The sequence below is a fragment of the Rhinoderma darwinii genome, chromosome 2, assembly GCF_050947455.1.
Source record: "Rhinoderma darwinii isolate aRhiDar2 chromosome 2, aRhiDar2.hap1, whole genome shotgun sequence".
NCBI lineage: Eukaryota > Metazoa > Chordata > Amphibia > Anura > Rhinodermatidae > Rhinoderma > Rhinoderma darwinii.
This window is the reverse complement of record NC_134688.1, coordinates 459,587,339-459,603,196: the sequence shown is the minus strand read 5'-3', so window position 1 is coordinate 459,603,196 and position 15,858 is coordinate 459,587,339. Positions and strand designations below refer to the sequence as shown.

Genomic DNA, 15,858 nt, shown 5'->3' with positions numbered 1-15,858 from the left:
ATATACGGGAGATCTCGCTCATTAAAACTAAGTCGCGACAAATGGGTCAACATTTGACAGATAGGGTCACAGTAACAGAGGAGAGGCACGTTACTAATAACACTGCGGAAACACTAGCCCAATGGAAGGTTGCTCAGAAATTGCTTAGGGAACATCAGCTGGAGCAAGCGGCTAATAAAAGACTATTCTTACAACAAAAATACTATGAGGAGGGTGAAATGGCGGGCAGACTGTTAGCAAATATGGCACGGCCGATGCGGGAAAGTGCGTTTATTCATCAGCTGCAGACAGTGCATGGGACTCTGGTTGGAGAAACAGGGGATATATTAGAGGTGTTAACATCATTTTACAAGGAACTGTATTGTACTAAGGTGGACTACTCGGAGGATCTGCTGTCAGAATATCTGGCAGAAATGACATGGGTTACCCTGGGGGAGGAGGAGAGAGAGGGATTGGAAGAGCCAATTACGCTAGAGGAAATACAGGAAGCGTTAATTTCTATGGCAAACGAAAAGGCTCCAGGGATAGATGGTATACCAACTGAATTGTATAAAGCATATGGGGAGACGGTTCTGCCGGAGTTATTGGAAGTGTTCCAGGATAGTTTCACCAGGGGGCGTTTACCGCAGACAATGTATGAAGCTGTTATAGTCGTAATCCCCAAGGAAGGGAAAGACCGGAAACAACCTGACTCATACAGACCGATATCTCTATTAACCACGGACATTAAAATTTTAGCGAAAGTACTGGCTAATAGGCTGTCGCGAGTAGTGACTAAAATTGTGGGGACAGATCAGTCGGGATTCATGCCATCGCGCTCTACGGCAGTTAATCTACGTAGACTTTTCCTGAATTTGCAGACAGATGCTCCGGATGCACGGTGTAGAGCAGTGCTGTCTTTAGATGCCGCCAAGGCGTTTGATAGTGTGGAGTGGGGGTATCTGTGGGCTGTCTTGGAACGGATTGGCTTTGGAAAGAAATTTATAAAATGGATACAATTATTATATAAGGAGCCGGTAGCTAGGATAAGAGCAAATGGAAGGATGTCAGATTCCGTCAGACTGGAGAGGGGGACGCGACAGGGATGCCCACTTTCGCCACTACTATTTGCGTTGGCAATTGAACCCCTAGCCAATATGGTAAGACAGCATCCAGGGATAGAAGGGTTTCGGTGTGGGGAGCTGGAGGAGCGCATAGCATTATATGCGGACGATATCTTGATGTTCTTGGGGGAAATAAATTACTCATTGCCAGTAATAATGAATGTATTGGAGCGCTTCGGTAGATTTTCAGGACTAAAAATTAATTGGAATAAGTCGGTGTTGTTGCCACTCCAGCCAGTAGATACGCCGTTGGTGATTGGAGGAGTTGAGGTACCGTGCGTACAGAAATTTAAGTATCTGGGAATCATGATATCGGCGAGGGTGCAGGACTTTATTGAACTAAATGTGATACCATTGTTGAACAAACTCACGGATAAGACCAAAATATGGCTCGGGCTACCACTGTCAGCACTGGGTCGAGCAAATCTCATCAAAATGATTCTGATGCCCCAGATTCTTTATGTGGTGCACAATGCCCCAGTGTGGTTGCCTAAATACTGGTTCAGAAGAATCCACAACTTGTTTAGGGACTTGGTGTGGAAAAGGGGGATCCCCAGGATAAAACTGGATAAACTACAACTACCAGTGGAACAGGGAGGGTTAGCTATTCCGAATGCATGGATATATTATCTAGCGGCCCAATTACAACACTTTAAGGGCTGGAAGAATAGGGAGGAGTGGGATTCTAGTGGGAAACTGGTGTATTATATGGGTCAGAGAACGGATGTATTAGAGGCCATGGAATCTCATAAATTAAGGAGGGAGGCAAGAGGAAAGCCGACTTTACTATTAATACATAGAGTTTGGTGGGAAAGTAAGAAATTATTGGGGGCCACGGGATGCTCCAACTATATGCCTTTATGGGGCAATCCATACCTATGGGAATTTAATATGCTGGAAGGATTTCAAGACTGGGAACAGGCGGGGATTAGATATGTGTACCAGCTGTATGAGGGAGGTGTTCTTAAGCCCTTTGCTCGAATACAGGAGGAGTTTGGACTCCCACACCGACTGTTCTACCAATATCTTCAATTAAGGCATGCGGCGCAGGCTCAAGAGAGACTGGTGGATTTGAGCTGTTCCACCATGGGAGGGATGGAGCGGGTACTAGGGGCAAAAGACACTAAAGGGATTATCTCGGTGCTATATAATACGCTACTCTCTTGTTTTCTGGGAGACCTGTTGGTGGAAATCAGACGTAAATGGGAAGAGGATGTAGGACCCATAGGGGATGAAGACTGGGAGGAGATACTGGGATCATCTAAAAAACTCTCTATTAGTGTAACGCACAGGAGGTCACAACTTTTTCTATTACACAGGGTGTATAGGACGCCTAAGGTGCTATGGCAAATGCGCATTAGATCAACTAAGGAATGTCCCAGGTGTATGTTTGATGGGGCGGACATAAAACATATGTTTTGGAGCTGCCCGCTGCTAGAAGGCTATTGGAGGGAAGTTAAAAGTGTGGTGTCTAAAGTATATGGGAGAGATTTCCCAATAGAACCTAAAATATTCTTACTGGGCTGCATTGGGGAGGAAGGAGGGGATGGAATGGAGCTAATGTCTATTAAAAAGATTTTGTATCATGCTAGGGAACTAATCGCAAAATATTGGCTGCAGGCGGATCCCCCGGAGGTAGCTGAACTGGTTGGGTATGTTAACCACACGGTATCACTGGAACAGCGGATATATCTGAAAAGAGGGACAATTCAGAAATACGAGAAACAATGGGGTAAATGGGTACAAGCCTATGGCAATGCGGATCACTAGATAAGATTTGGAGGAGGGATGGCACATATACATGTTTAAGGTCTGGTGAAATATCGGTTTACTATGAAAGAGACACGGAGGAGGAGTGGTGGAAAAATCAGGGAAGAGAGGGGGTACTGCAAGGGAGGGGGGTAGTTCAGTTGGAGGGAGAAATAGGTGATGGTATAACCAAAGATGTTGTATACATGCCATAAAGTACTTGAAGAAATTTTGCACTACTTAAGTGATGTTATGTTAATTTTATATGTTTTCTGTAAAGTACTGTAAGAAATGTAAAGGCTGTATAACTGATGTTGTATTATCAATAAAAACTTGTTTGATTAAAAAAAAAAAAAAAAAGATATATCTCCTACCTAATCTGATCGGCGCTGTAATGTAGATAACAACAGTGGTTATTATTTTGAAAAACGATCATTTTTGAGCAAGTTATGAACAATTTTATATTTATGCTAATTAGTTTCTTAATAGACAACTGGGCGTTGAAAGAGAAGTGTATGACACTGACCAAGCAGCGTCATACATTTCTCTCCATTCATGTCCATATGTATTCACACAATAGCGTGATCTCGCGAGATCACACTGTGCTGTCACATACACCCACAGTAACTTTACTGAAGTGTCTTGAGAGTGAATAGACATTGCCTCCAGCCAGGATGTGATGTCTATTCACACTCCCGACACTTCGGTAAGGAGATAGGGCACTTATAATCTGGTGACAGAGTCTCTTTAAAGGGACCTAATTTTTATTTTTGTTATGGGGTTCTCTGTATAGCCACAGGCTGGCCACTTGAGGGAGCAGTTCCCAAAATTGCAGCATGGTCATTGTGGTAAAGCAAACTCATTGATTTATGCTGCAAATTTGGGGTGGACACACTCTCCTCTAGTGTCCTCACACAATCCCCCCTCCCTTATTCTGGCTAGTGCCAGGAGAAGGAAGGTTTTGAATGTCTTCAAACCTCCTACACTGTGTGCTGCCATTTTCTGAGCGACTGCACAGTGTAGGAGGATTAGATACAGGGCTCAGCAGACAGTATCACACGAACATACATGAACATAATACACACATCACATACACGAACATAAATTACCTGCTCCTGTCGCCTCCGCTGGTCTACGCTCCTATTCCTTGCGCCTGAACATATGGCTGGAAGTCGTCATCTTACTGTCCGGCAGCGGCTTCCGGTCCACCTGAAAATTTCGCTGGATTTCGCTCTACGAACGAGCTTCGTTTTGGTCTGTGTGGGAGCGGCGCATTCGCCGCTCCCACACAGACGGAGTATGCTTCTGAAAATGGAACAGCTCGCGTTCGCATTCTCTATGGAGTTGTATGTGCTGTATTCCATCTCTGTATGTGTAGTTAATCGACACATACATACAGAGATGAAAAAAAAAAATGGCAGCCCCCATAGTGAAGTAAAAGTAAAAATACATTAAAAAGTAAAAAATTAGAACACAATTAAATAAAATTTATGTCAATATTATATTAAAAGCAATATTATCAAAAAAACATAAAATAATTAATGACACCTTCCCTTTAAATTCATGTATGTGCACAACTAAATGGTGTTTGGATGCTCATTTTTTTTTTCTCCTCTTTGCAGATTCACCTCGCGTACAAATGAGACATTTTTTGGAAGCTCTAAGACTGAATAATTTCCAGCTAATGAAAACCATAATTCTGTGCAAAGTACCTGCAAAGATCTCAAAGGTGGCTGTGTTAATATCCACGGCAGGTACCACACATTTCATGGTCAGCTTGTCACGTAAATAAACCGTAAAAGGGTTTGAGAGCCTGTAATAGACCATCAATATCTGATCGGAGGGGGTCCGACTAAGAGTACCCCCACCAATCAGTTAAATGAAGGTGACATGGCGATCACTGGGATAAGGTATCAATATCACAGACTCAGAAAATCCCTTAAAATATTGTATATCTTTTTATGTTCTGTAACTGTCTTATATACTTTATTCCAATTCTTCACCACTTTAACCCCTTCCCCCTGCTGGCATTCTGGGCCCTAATGTCCAAGCCATTTTTTACATTTTTACATTGTCACATTCGAAGAGCTGTAACTTTTTTATTTTTGCGTCGGCATAGCTGTATAAGATCTTGTTTTTTGCGGGACGACTTGCAGTTTTTATTGGTACCATTTGAGAGTAGATGCGACTTTTTGATCACTTTCTATCACATTTTTTTTAAGTCAGGATTAACAGAAAACAGCAATTTTTCCATTGTTTTTTATTTTATTTTTTACGACGTTCACCGTGCGGGTTAAATAATGTAACAGCTTTATAGTCGGGGTCGTTACGGACGCGGCGATACCAAATATGTGTAACTTTTTTGCTTTATTGTAGTTTTTTTAATAGTAAAGCATTTTGTAAGGGGAAAAGCTGGGTTTTTCATTTTTTTTTTTTCACTTTTTTTTTTAATTAACTTTATTAAACTTTTTTTACTTTTTTACTAGTCCCACTAGGGGACTTCACTATCCTCCGATCGCTATTATAATACACTGCAATACTTTTGTATTGCAGTGTATTACTGCCTGTCCGTTTAAAACGGACAGGCATCTGCTAGGTCATGCCTGCGGCATGATCTAGCAGGCATTCGCTGCAGGCAGACCTGGGGGTCTTTATTAGACCCCCGGCTGCCATAGAAGACACAGACACTCGGCGATTTTATCGCCGGGTGTCAGTGAGATGAGAGGGAGCTCCCTCCCTCTCTGCAAAACCATTCAGATGCGGTGCACGCTATTGTGCACCGCATCTGAAGGGTTAAACGGGTGAGATCGATACTAATATCGATCTCACCCGGCAGAGCAGGGACGCCCCCAGCCCTCAGCTGCTTCTGGCAGCTGAGAGCAGGGAGATTTCACGGCTCCCTGCTCTGTTTACTTTATTCTAATGCAGCGACGTAGTTTGGCGGCGCTCTAGAATAAAGCCCACTAATGACCGCCGTAAAAAGACGTATCGGCGGTCATTAAGGGGTTAAAGATCTGAGCTTACAAGCAATGAATGGAAACATTCATTGTTTAGAGGCTGGAAACGTATCCAGACCATGTCCTGCTCTCACAACTGAGAGTTTGTTACAATGTGTCAATGTATGTAAAAATCTATCAAACTATAGTTAATGACAGATTTGTGCAGCTGCGGTTTAAAATGGAAAACAATAACAAGCAAAAAAAATGTAGTATCGGCCCATATTATACGGATCCCAAATACCGCTGTGTGTCTAAAGAAGACTCTGAAGTACTTCTGTATCCATGGCAGTGATTCTCATACTTTCTAGCATTGGGGAACCCCTGGAAAAAAATTCTTATATCGGGGAACCCCTACCAATTAATTATGTAAATGTTTAGTGCACGCTGACTTACAAAAGTTTTCCACCACTTCTTTCCATGCAGAAAAGTGGCAGAAAATGAGCTTTAAGGGTATGTTCTTCCATTGTCCCTTTAAGTGCCCTTCTGTTCAGTGCCCCCTTGGTGCCCATTTGACATTTATTGTCCCCTTCTGTTTGGAAAAGGGGACTAAAGAAGCATTGAATGGCAATTGGGCAAAAATTTAGGCCCTTTTGGAAGGACACTAGGGAGGCAATAAATGGTAAAGGGCACAAAATTCAGTGCCCATTCTATTAGTGCCCTTCTGTTCTGTTCAATGGCCTCTAAATACCCATTTGCTATTCATTGCCCCATTAGCACCCTTCTGTTACAGAGGGGAACTAAAAATGCAATAAATGGCAAATGAGCAGTAAGAAGGCACTGAATTCTGTGACCATTTGCTATTTATTGCCCTTTTTAATCCTGTTCAGTGCCAGGTTTCCCCCATTTAATCACTTAAAGGCCACAATGACTGACCTGGGCTTTGTCTTTGACTGACTTGGGCTTTGGGGTGGAAGTGGACTGCTTTACAACATTGCTAAGAACTTCATTACTGCCCCCGAGAAGAGCCCTGTGATGAAGACCATACAACACCTAGGCCTGCTCGCTTACTTGGAACGCCTCAGCAGCTGGAGAACACTGGTATTTAGTCATTGCCTTTCTGTGCTGCTGCCGGCACTCGTCAGGGATTCGTGGAGGAAGAGAAGCCCTTCTGCCGCTGTGCCCCATCTTACGTCCTGACGCCTGAATGCTGATATAGATCCGGCGTGATGACGTCATTGCGCCGATATGTATCACTGTTTAGGATACAAGACACAAAGCTGTGCAGAAGGCATTCTGTTCCTCTGCAAATCTGTGATAAGCTGCGGCCACCGGACAAAGACCTGAAGAGGGTGCCCACCACGGCCCAATCACTGCGCAACCCCTGCCCGGGAACTCTGGTTGGGAAACACTGATCTATGGAGTTGTTGCAAAGTCAAACAATATGCTGAGATGTATGGATTTTGCGTGGTTCTGTAACAAAATTACTCCTTTTTTCTTTTAAGGCCCTAAACTAAAGCTTATAATGGATACTATTAGACAGCTGGGCAGCTGTGCGAGACTTTCCCTAATAATATCCAACAAGAGTGCCGTGGAAGAACTCAAGAAGGCTGCTGGCGCTGGGATCCCCACACGGGTAGGTTTACAGTCTGCCCCAAAAACAGCATGGTTTTATAAAATCCCATTCACTACAAAGTAACATCTTCCCACTGTGGTAAATTACGCAGAAGCAAAACCCTAAATTCTGTTAACTGATATTCGCATTGTATTACAGAACATCTGGAAATTACCCTTATGTATATTGTATTTATCAAGGTCTTACACGTTACATTACGTTACAAAGAAATATGTTTTCCAGTTATAACAAACAAGTTATTTTGCCAGAGATTCGGTAGATTTAGACAGGAGTTATAAGGGAGATTTGCGGCTGTTACTCCATGGCACAATGTTGCATAAGTGTAACATTCATTGAGACCCTATTAGGCGGAGTTCACACGTTGCGGATTTGATACAGATCTACAGGTTGAGTATTTGTTGCAGATTTTTGATTGCAAATAAAATACCAAAAAAAAAGTGACATCCAATGCAAGTGTATGGAGCTTGACAAAATCTCACTCACATGCAGCGTAAAAAATCTGCATTGGATTATAAGTATGCTGCAGAATCTCAAATTTGCGGCATGCCCTTTCCGTTGTGGATTTTTACAGCAGATTTCACCCAATGTAATGAAAATGGTAAAATATACATATAACATGTTAATTTCAACATGTACTTTAAGTCTGGATTCACACGTCACATATTTGTTGCGGAATTGCGGTTGCAGTATCCCCACTAAAATTCCGCAATATAGTAAAGTTCAATGTTGGTCAGCGGGGTTCTAACAAAACCCCATAATAACCGCGATACACCTTTTTACAGCGCTGTGAAATCCTGCACGGGTATCCTGTGACAGCCTGGAGTGTATCTAATGGCAGCATAGCTCCTGCTGTACCGGATGGGAATAAGGTAAACTCGTATCCCAACCATTTAACCCTTTGATCGCCATGGATAATATAACTGCAGCATGGTCAAAGGGGACCCCCCCCCCCCTTGGTTTTTATCACCAGGCTATCCGGTGATGCGGTCGAGGACTGGGGAATTCCCATTCAGTCAGCCTTTGGGACCTAAAAAGAACCCCCTGGGGGTGTCTGCCTGTTCTGCCCTGGCTACAGCCAGTGTCATAATGGACATTAGTATTTTACATTTATAAATCGCTTAAAAGGTTTTACATTTTTTTTAAATATAAAATGTCATTTTAAAAAAAAACGGCAAAAAAATACAATAAACACAATTTAGTATAAAATAAAGCTTCTTAGACATACGTTGCGTAAAACATACATGTACTCGGTGACCCCCCCACAATCAGAATGACCAGAACATTGAACTGCGAACAATATGAACAAAGAAAACGGAAAAATACACTTTTTCCTGAATTCACACTTTTTTATTAATTACACATTAATGTATCTTCACCCGAAAATGGTATATATAAAAAAAAAATAGAATTCCTCACTTAAAGATGCTAGAATGTGGCTCTACATCACCTGTTATATTGAAGCTGGTTTCCTCTGATGCCAGGTTATCGATCATACAATATTTGGATGTCATTCTGAGTTTGAGAATACGATCTGCAGAGTGTTGGAGGAGTTCTCCATTGATCTGATCTGCCTTGCTGGGTTTGGACGAACATTTTCAGAGCAATTCCCAATTAGATGGAAAGGTACGGACATAGAAATGCAATAGAAGCGATCTGAGGTTCTCTCTCCCCCCCCCCCAGACACAGCGTTAGTTGCTATATCTGGTATTGGAACTCCGCCCTATAAGGATATGTTCACACACTTAACAAAAAACGGCTGAAAATACGGAGCTGTTTTCAAGGGAAACAGCTCCTGACTTTCTGCCGTTTCTTAATCAACAAGCGTTTTTTGTGGCCATTTTTGGAGCGTTTTTTCTTTTGAGTCAATGAAAAACGTCTCCAAAAATGGCTCAAGAAGTGACATGCACTTCTTCTTAGGAGGCTTTTTTTACGCGGGCATTTTTAAAAATGGCCACGTAAAAATGCCCCGTGGGAACGGAATGCCGTTTTTCCCATTGAAATCAATGGTCAGACATTTGGAGGTGCTCAGCCGCCACATTTTTTGCCGTTTTCCAGGGCGTTTACCACCCGAAAAATGGCTGAAAATAGCCCGTGTGAACATACCCTTAAAGTGAAAGCTGCAATACCAGATACAGCCCATAAACAAGAGTGGCGCTGTTGTGGAAAAATAATAGATAACCTTTAATAACGGAGGGAGACCAGTAGTGCCATTTTCAAAACACTTTTCGGGCATCTATAAGAGGTTAGTGGGTGCATCTGCCAAAATTTCAGAGCATATTATACTAATGATGGGGCCAGAACCCTCTTGACCTAACAAAAGTGGCGATGGCTGACACCAGCGCCTTTTAGCCGAATGAACGAATTAAAAAAAAATTAGTCAATGCAGCTTCAAAACAGACAACACATGACCCTGTTTGGCACATCTAATTGGATGAAAGGGTCCAATTATTACCATCCTGTGCAGAAATCTTTAACCCCTCCGTTTCCAACTGGAAGGGTGATTTTGCGCGTGCAGATGCACCCATCAACTCTCCTTACGTTCATAGGTCTGTTACAACCCCTTTCTGTTAGACGGCTTCCTCGGTGACAAGCTGATCATGGTGGTCTTGCTCCCCCACTTACAATAATCAAAACTATTACATAGTGTCCATTGAATTCAATGCATTACATGGACGCCAGCTGTCCTTTGTAGCGCATCTCTTTCTAGATCATAGAAGATCGCCATCGGGACCTCTCCTCTGTTACCGCCAATCGTATAGAATATAAATAATCCCTTTAACAACCTTAATGCTGATTATTAGGCAATGCGCCCCCTAAAATATCCTTTATTAAGTGACGCCACTGCAGCTCAATGCCAGACGGAAACCCTGCAATAGTAAAGCAGAAGCAATTCAGCAAGCTACGTAATAATATGGGCTTATTGTACATAATGCCTTACGGAGTTCTAATAATATGGCCGACCTCACGTTGTTTTGTAAGTGATGGCTACATCTTGTGATTTTAATGTGTAGGGAAAATTCTGAAACTGCACTCATCACTTTTCCCATTAATGAAAATGGACCAATCACAAAAGACGGGATCAAAAGTCCAGGGCTGCACAGTGCGCTTCATGCTTGTAAGTATATTGTATGCTGGTTGTCCTCGATGTTCATAATACAAATATGTATATATGGAACGAGCATTAAAATCTGCCCCAAAAGTCGCATGTCAGGGTATATTCACACGCAGCAGATTTGTTACAGAAATTTAGACTGCCTTATTCATCTGAATGGGGTTTGCATAAATCCATACACATACAGCAAGAACAACCCCAATCACAGGACAAAATTGATTTTCAGTCGCTTAATCTGCTACGTGTGAATATAGTTGGACATCATTTGACCACAGATTGTACCAGTTACATTGTAAGGAGTTAAATTTGCTGCAAAAAATCCGCAAACAGATCAGGTATGATGTGAATTTGAAAATCTGCAGCAGCAGCATAAATCCACTGCAGAACTTTTACGATGTCTGTGAATGAGATTTGTTATATGATTTTGCAGGTGTAGATTTAAAAAGCCTGTTTGAGTCTATGGAGACCACCACCAAACAACCACCACCAAAAATGTCACCAAACAAAACACCGTGTGCAGACAGTCTCATAATTTCAACAGATTCCCAGCAAACACCTGGTGGCAGCGTTTTTGTGGCAAAAAAAAAAACACCCCTGCACTTCCACCACATTAAAGTCCCATTCACACTGGCATCAACCATTCCGACTTTCCAGGGACCATGAATTATACATTATCATCAGATTTTTGTTTTGGGTTTTTGAACCCCATTGATTGTGTGAACTGACCATCACGGATACCAAACAGACCCATTATCAGAGTTTTTTGGCACAGATTTTGATGCGGGAACATCTGAATCAGTACCAAAAAAAACGCCCGAAACCACCTCCCATTGCTTTCAACAGGACGCAGAGCCGTTAATAGAGCATCATGCTCTTTCTTCCCACGGTTCAGTCTCTGACCTCCCATTGAAATCCATGGGAGGCCAAAAACCGCCACAAAAACACTGCCGCAAGAAAGTGCAGGCAGGTGAAAATCTGCCTCAAAATTCCTGAAAGATTTTTGGGGCAGATATTTCTGCCTGCAAAAAAAAAAAAAAAAAATCTGTGTGAACAGGACCTAAACATTCAGCAACTTTTAGGCTACATGCACACATTGTGGAATTTGGTGCAAAAAATTCAACAAAACCGCAGATATTTCCACAGATTTAGGCCCCATGCACACGAACGTGCTTTTGCGGCCGCAATTCCCCTGAAAATCCACGGGAGAATTGCGGCCCCATTCATTTCTATGGGGCCATGCACACGACCGTAGTTTATACGGTTCCTGCATCACCCGGGAGCCCGGACCGCAGAAAGAACGGACCTGTCTTATTACGGCCGTCTTCTGCGGTCCGAGCTCATTGAAAATAATGGCCTGCGATTTGCGGACAGCTCACAGCCGTGCACATGGCTACGGTCGTGTGCATGAGGCTTAACCCAATAGTGCGTTTTTTTAATGTTTTTTAATGTTTTTTTTAATGCTTTTTTTAGATTTTGACGCAGAAATAGGTGTGTTTTTATGTTGCAGATTTAGTTTTTTTTTAAATTTGTCAGATACAATTCGCAAACGGAAACGCAAGATAAATGGACATGCGGCGGATTTCATAACACCGACCACAGGTCAATTTATGTGCAGAAAAAGCCACAATGCGTAGAGGAGATTTCTTGAAATCTCGTTTACTTTGTACGCATTACACTGCGGATTTGCCGCACACAAAAATATGTGCGACAAATCTGCACGTAATACGCAGTGTGCGCATTTGGCCTTAGGGCAAGTTTAGAGGTCGTAAGGATTTGCAGTACATCAGGATGGGGTTTTGAACACTATCCACATGTAATGGGAAAATTTAAGTGCGAAGTTTAGGGCACGATGAGGTAGTTTGGATTTTCACTGCTGATTTCACGTTTTGCGAGCACTTCTTGGAATCAGCGGAAAGCCCCTTATTTGCGGCAAAAATCAGCAGAGAAAAATTTCTGCTACATCTGCACTAAGGACACAGTGAGGTGTTTTGCAGTATCCCAAAAAAAACAGAAGTCTAAATCCACTGCGCTTGATTATATAGGACGGCGGCTCCCACGGACCGATCATCCTGCAGGAGACCGTCGTACCAGAACCAGACGTCCCTGTATGTGAGCAAATGGATGACGCTGAACAGAGAGCAGTGGCCAAGGCTCTACACCTGGTGGCCAGCGGAGGCATCACCTTAGGACCCGACGGCTGTACCTCATGGAAATCTAAGGACTGAATGCAGAGGCTTTGTGAAGTGTTATTCACTGATTGGGCTTATTTCACATCAAATACGGCTGTAGCGGATATCTGCAATATATATGTGCCTGATGCAGAACAGATTTTAAGCCAACAGGAACACTATGCCATCCGATCAGTGTATCCTTCCCTCTTTGTACCCGTTATTTGGATGGCTGAACCATTTGTTGTTTTCAGCAAAAATATATACTCTTATATTTACCAAGAATAATAGAGTCAAATCATTGTGACCGTTAACCCCTTAAGCCCAGTTCCCACATAGCGTAAACACTGCATGAAATTCCACAGCATTTACAGTAGTAGCAAAGTGGATGAGATTTTGAAAATCTTATGCCCACGCTGCCGGAAAAAAAAAAAACGCTCCAAAAATGTTAATTGACCTGTGGTGCAGAATTCAAATCTGCAGGTCAACTTATGCAGATTTTAGCGTTTCTTTTCTGCTCCGGGTTTTCCCCATTCAATTCAATGTGGTTGCAAAACCCGCAACAAACAGCCAGGTGTTGCAACTTTTGCAGCGAAATGACAGCGATTCCGCTGCAAAAAAATAAATAAAAAAATGTATACTTCTACAGAACTCGCTGCTTCTTCTGCCAATTCCAGGCCGGCCTCCTGTGAGGACGTTTCATCCCATGTGAGTGCTGCAGCCAATCACAGGCTGCAGCGGTCAGATGGGCTGCAGAGTCATCCAGGGAGGCCGAAAAGACCGCAATGGAACGAAGTGTCTACATGACAACGGCCGGGGGAAGTATGGGCTTCTCTTTTTTATTTTTTATATCTACCACTGCTTTCCGCAGTGGAAATTCTGCCTGAAAACTGACGTAATGTGCTGCGGGTTCCAAGTTGGACACGCAGCGTATCCAACCCGTGGGAACAAGCCAATTTTAGGAACTTTAGGATTTTTGAATTTCTTTTTTTTTTGCCTCCCTGTATTCACTCACTCATAACTTTTCTATTTAAGTTTATTTTGTTGTTTAAAAGGCTATATAGGACTTTTGAAGCAATTTTTTTTTTAAAACAAAATTTATGTTTTCTCTAATCTTAAACAGTTAAATTGTTTATATTAAATGTATCAAGTTTAATTTAAAAAAAAAAATCAATTCAAAAGTGGTTTCAATTATTTTGCTTCAAAAGTGTACATAGCCTTTGAGTTCTTTTCTGGTATAATTTTAAAGGCGTATATAAATGTTAGAGTTAGATTTATAAAAAATTTTATAATGTCAAAATGCATGAAAAAAAAGCATTTTGCCATTGTTTTATTATTTTTTTTTTTTTAATTCCTTCCGCAATTGACAGGACACATTTATTTAAGGAATTGTTAGATATCGGAGGCGATCATATAGGTTTATGTTTTTAGGGCCTGTTCACATCAGCGTTGCCCTTCCGTGTAGCTTTCCGTTCATAGTTTCTATCAGAGAAACAGATGAACGGAAAGACAAATGGAAAGTATCGTTCATCTGTTCCTCTGAAGGAAACTATGAAACCCAAACGGAAGGTCAACCCTGTTGTGAACAGGCCCTTAGTGTTAATTAACTTTTATTCAAAGTTCTTTAAAAAAATAAAATAGTTTTTCATATTTTTCTTCTTCAGTGTCAAACGAATTACATTTTGAAATTTTTTTTATCTCATTAGGTGGCTTACTTTTTAATAGCTTTAATTCTATACTACATTATCTTACTGCAGGCATAGGTTAGGGCATACGTAAAGCATGCCCGTACATGCATTATTTTAGGAAAGCCCAGGCGGCCTTTGTCAGACCTGGCAACCCCAATGCTAGGGCTAGCAGGCAAGTGACAAAAGGAAGGCCCCTTCATTTGTCAGCACCATGATCAGCAATGAAGGGGTTAATCATGGTGATCACATGCTGGTAACCATGTCTATTGGCTCATTTAATACTGGACAAGTACCATGACTGATATCAGCAGCAAAAAGAAACAGGGAGAAGGGGGACACTGGAACAGAGGATGAACAGTAAGACGACAAAGAAAGAACTGGTGTTAGACAGTAACACTTACCAGCAGCTTGTCTCCTCTATGCTCCTGCTCCCCTCTGCATAGACTTTTATAGGCAGCAGCTTCTGTGTCTCTCTCCCTGCTGCCCCCTCCTCTCTCCCTAGACTTATATTGGCAGCATATAGGTTTATCTCTGCTCCCCACTCAATAGACTTCTATGGGCAGCTTGTGGGTGTCTCTCCCTGATCCCCCCCTCTATAGACTTATATGGGCAGCGTGTCTGCTCCCCAGTCCCCTCTCCATAGAGTTGTATAGGCAGGCAGTGAAGAGACACACCCCTAATTGAGCTCTAACTGGGGACAGATTTTGCTTGACAACAGGGGGACCGCAGATTACAGGAAGGGAGACTCACAGATGCAGTAACTTCACACAGGATTTGCACAGATAAAACTAAATTTTAACAGTAAGTAAATTACAAAGTTGATCTAGATCAGTTATACTATTAAAAAGCATAAATAGTTTGAAAAGTTAGTGTCCATTTAACGCACCAAGTTATCATGGCACATAAAAGAAAAAGTTGTAGGGCAAATTCAGCTCTGCTACATCTGCAGATTTCCTTACCGGGGTTTTCCCGATTTGGAGTAGGAGTTATTGGATAATAGAGCAGTGGTCAGTCACCAGACGGAGGAGATAAGCAGCAACTTGTGTTCTGTTGTCAAATTACTGACCGCACCAATTTTTCAAAAGAGCAATTCCCGAGAATAAAAGTATATTAGGGGACTACTGAATATGCCATTACCTATTCATAAAGGTTTACCAGAAGTCACACACCTCTTTTTATAACAAACACTGAAAAATGCTGTATAATCAGGGAAATAATCCAGATTTACAGTGAAATTCCTTTAATCCAGCAACTGTTAATTCAGCATTTTGTACAGCCCAGAACTACAAGATAATCTGGAATCCCACAAGCCGGAGCAGAGTGAACTAAGGATGAGACTCCACTGACTCAACTTGCAAAAACTTTCATATTCATTTCTATGGCTGTCTGGTAATCCAGAAAGTGACAATCCAGCACCTGTTCGGTCCCATTAAAACCAGATAATAGGAATTTTACTAGGGATATAG

General features: G+C 42.0%; 1 long non-coding RNA gene across 1 annotated transcript; it reads left to right on the top strand.

Moving 5' to 3' along the window:
* Positions 1-8,909: 8,909 nt before the first annotated feature.
* On the top strand, positions 8,910-13,710 carry LOC142743626 (uncharacterized). Its single transcript, XR_012881602.1, has 3 exons — positions 8,910-9,047; positions 10,436-10,539; positions 12,579-13,710. It is a non-coding gene; the product is annotated as an uncharacterized LOC142743626 (long non-coding RNA).
* Positions 13,711-15,858: the final 2,148 nt, after the last annotated feature.